General features: G+C 29.1%; 1 long non-coding RNA gene across 1 annotated transcript; it reads left to right on the forward strand.

Annotated features, from left to right (window-relative positions):
• The first annotated feature begins 725 nt into the window (after window positions 1–725).
• On the forward strand, window positions 726–3,972 carry LOC25498705 (uncharacterized). The gene is made up of 3 exons (XR_003006889.2): window positions 726–850; window positions 977–1,076; window positions 3,690–3,972. It is a non-coding gene; the product is annotated as an uncharacterized lncRNA (long non-coding RNA).
• The last annotated feature ends 273 nt before the right edge of the window (window positions 3,973–4,245 follow it).

Genomic DNA, 4,245 nt, shown 5'->3' on the forward strand with positions numbered 1-4,245 from the left:
TTAACATCGATATTCGATCCAAAGATCGACTTAATTTAACCATAAATTTATGCATTTAGGTTAACTTGACTAATTTAACCATTCTAGCACACATCTTATATGGTAGTTGATGAACAATACTTGTAAAAATCGATTTTAGCCCACAACTAGGTTAGATCAAAATTGGTTAAAAAAAATCGTAAGTTTTGATGATAACAAGACATAGACAAAGCATGTAGGGACAATATATGTAGGGAAGGAAATCAAGTAACAGATTATCTTGCAAACTCTGATTTAACCTCTGACCACTTCATTTTTTGGGATGACAATACTTGGCTTATCTTGATCATTTTTATCTTGTATTTTGGAAGCAATCTTAGTTAGTAGTTTAAGGACTAATCTCAACCATATAATCTTATTGCCCATCTTTAATGGGGTCTGTCCTTCTAATCACATTTTATTTAACCATTAGATTCCAACCAAGACATTGTTCAAAATATGTGATTCAAGTTCTACACATACCAACATAATATATTATTGGCTCTCTCTCTCATTAAATTACAAGCAATATATTTATATGAGATCTATTCTATGAGCTAAAAGGACAAAAATGATGCATCAAGATACTTTAAAGACATGTAATAATTATTCTAATTTTAATGATTGATTTCTTGTAGCAACATACTATTATTAAAAATATTTAATTGACATAAACCTTGCATGAGATTTTTCACTATATAAAGTAACCAAATAATTTTATATTTACTATATGAAAAGTGCTAATAAATGGCTGAAATTTTCAAATTTGTTTATAAATGGATCCTTTTTGTTTCCCTATTTCTTGTTATAGTTGCCAAGGAAGACGATATAGGTAGGTTCATTCTCATACAATTTGCTTTAATTAATTTTTTTTTTTTTGACAATGCCTTAATTAATCTTATATACAATCTTTCATTTTTTCATAATATTTCTTTGCTTTTATTGTACATTACAATAGAGTGTGTTACTGATGCCGATTGTTATGAAAAACTTCCGGCTCTTCAACGCGCAGTTATGAAGTGCATTCAAGGTTTTTGTAAAATACATATCTAGTTAAGGTAACACTATTTCTCTATTATGTCTAAACCTTTTATTTTATTTTCCCATCACAATGTTGTTACTCTTGTAATTTCTCTCACACTTTCATATATTTATCTAACCTTTCAATTTCTCTGTTACTCTTAGACGCATGTTAAATATTTTTTTGAATGAAAAATATATGTTGAAATAAAAAATAAAAATAAAAACAGTACAAGGGATACTCCAACCAATGCAAGATCATAATATATATATAAAGGAGAATCATGTTAAATATATTATGAAATTGTTGTTATCTTCATTTTCTAGAAAACAATGTATATATGTTTTAGGATAAATATCACCTACGTCTTAAATATATAATCTAATAAATTACTCTCTCCGTCCCAAATTGTATGACGTTTTGGATATTTCACACATATTAAGAAATGCAATTAATATTGTGTGGAAAATAGATATTATGAGTTGTTTTACAAAATTGTCCTTAATAAATAATATGGGAAAGATAAATGAAAGAATTGAAAGAAGAGTGAGTAATAATTAATTAAGGTTATAATTGGAAAAGTAACATTAACGTTGCATGGGTATTGTAAAGCGACATATAATTTGGGATAAATTTTTTCTCCTAAAGCGAGATACAATTTGGGACGGAAGGAGTAACAAGTTCCTACTGTCACAAGAACATGCACACAAAAAATTAAACAACACAATTATACTCAAAATCAATGTTACTGTCATTCATATTGATAAACGACTAATTACAGCATAACTCTCTAAAATCACCAGATGAGCATTAGCTTCTATTATTTATATATCCATAGTAGGACTGAGTAGGACTGAGATCATCCTACGCATATTATTGTTGCTATTTTAGTCTAACCGTTTTCGGTGTATATTGGATATTTTTCACACAAAATAAAAAATAAAAAATTCCTTTATGAAAATCATGAAGAATGGTTTATATTGAATCAACATAATTCAAATAACATCGATAAAAGAGTGTGTCATAAACTGGAAAAATATCCAACATATAATAGAGGTTCATCTTTGAATTCTAACCTAAAGTTTTTAGTTACTCATGGTAACTAAACACATCATAAGAAAGTGAAAATTCACAATAAATAGTGGAAGGGGGGGTTGAAAAACACCCCTTTTTGTGGTTGTGGTCATATTCCTTAACTTTTGAACCGTCAGATTTTTGAATGAATACTTTTGGGTCAAAACACGATTTAAATAGGCAAAAATTCGCACACAGAATGCGCATGGCTGAAAAGAAAAAAATAACTTGTCAACAACATGTGGGTAGTAGGAACTAGGGAGAAATATTATATTTATCCCCAAACTTAAGTATGTGCAAGGCGCATGGGTCTGTGTGTGGGGTGCATGGATCAGAGGCGATTTCCTTTGTTTTCTTCATCCTTCATCAGATTTTCATCATTGATATGAGCTTGAGATTTGGGACGGAATTCCCTAAAAAAAAATTTGTCTACATATTCTTTATTCAACTTGATTCTTGAACTTCGATAACTTTAATGAGATGTCTTGGTTGTCCTAATACCATGATTTATATTAAAAGGACTCAAAACACATTAAGTTAGTTTGGCTAGGGGGAAAAAACAAATTACAACAACCTAAATTAAAACATTACAAAACATTTTCCACACTAGAAGTAACCCACTCTAAAATCTCTGGAAAGTCCTCAAATGATAAGGAAAAGACGCGATAACATAGCTAAAAACATCATATGATAAGGTGTCTTTAATATTTAAATAGATTAGATATAGAGAATTAAAGACTTACAGATAATTGGCAACAAAAGTCTATTAAGGCCCTTATAACGTTGGAAACTGGTTATGAGTGGGAACCCAATTAGGGCATTAAAATTACTTAGTAAAGGAATTTGATAACAACAAATAGGCATAGTAGGCTTAAGGAAACAACACCTTACCAAGAGAGAAAATAATTGGCAACAAAAGGCTCATGTAACATTGAAAACTCTAATTATGAGTGAGAAATTTTTTTTTTTGTCAGCTAGAAATTCACTATGGATAATGACATAGTGGCTAGAAATTTACTTTTAAAGTGAATAAATGGGGTGTTCGGAGTTCGAACCCCGACCCCTGCATATAATAATGCATTGTTCCTGTCAATTAAGCTATGCTTACGGGGACATGAGTGAGAACTTTATTAGGGCATTAAAATGACTTAGTAAAAGATTAAAGAAATTTGAAAACAACAAATAGGCATAGTTGGCTCAAGGCAACAACATCTTATCAAGAGAGAGAAAAAAGACTATCAACCTTTTGGATCAAACCCCTAAGTCGTACCAAGATATCGACAACATCTTAATTAGAATAATATTTATTTGGATAAAAGTATTTTAGTTAAAAAAAATCTAGAGAGATAGTGATATTGGGAAACTATTTCTAGAGAGATAAAGAGATAAATTGGGGTTGGATGCATAATGAAGGAGATAGGATTCACGTTTATATTTTTTGAAAATTGAATATCAGTAAGTTTAAATTTCTTTTTATGTTTGTTCCATCTATTCATATTGTTACACCACTTTAAGTGATTTGGATTATATCTTACTCTCTGTTTTCTACATGTTTTTTTTAATGAATTACATGAAGACTATCCTTAAGACGAGACTGTGTAGTATCAAGGTGTTTGTTGATGAGAATAAAATGGATTATAATTCTCTCGCCCACATCATGATTTTCTTGAAATTTTATCATATTATTTCTTATATTTAAATAGGGTTTAAGGCTTCAATATTGTAACATCGATGCTGAATAATTGGTCTTCATTTATTTCATTGGATCTTGAGAAAATATTACATATATTATTTTATTACGAGGATAATTGTAAGACCTTTAAGAAGTCAAAATAATTTATTTTGGATGATGACATTAAGTTATTATTTATGGCGATGCTTTGATATATTATCTTGCATGAAAATTAATATAGTCTGCAAAAAAATTTATTACCATTATGAATTGTATTTTATTTGGTTTTTACTACTATTAATAAAAAAAATTACATACTTTTGAATAATTTATGTAATAAGTATTTTGGGTTTAGGGTGTCATATTAGTAGTATCGAAGCCTATATTTTTCATTAGGCTTACGTATGTTATGTGTCTACTATGTTTAAGTAACTTCATTCCTTTTAACGCAATCGCTTGA

The sequence above is a fragment of the Medicago truncatula genome, chromosome 7, assembly GCF_003473485.1.
Source record: "Medicago truncatula cultivar Jemalong A17 chromosome 7, MtrunA17r5.0-ANR, whole genome shotgun sequence".
In the NCBI taxonomy this organism is placed as follows: domain Eukaryota; kingdom Viridiplantae; phylum Streptophyta; class Magnoliopsida; order Fabales; family Fabaceae; genus Medicago; species Medicago truncatula.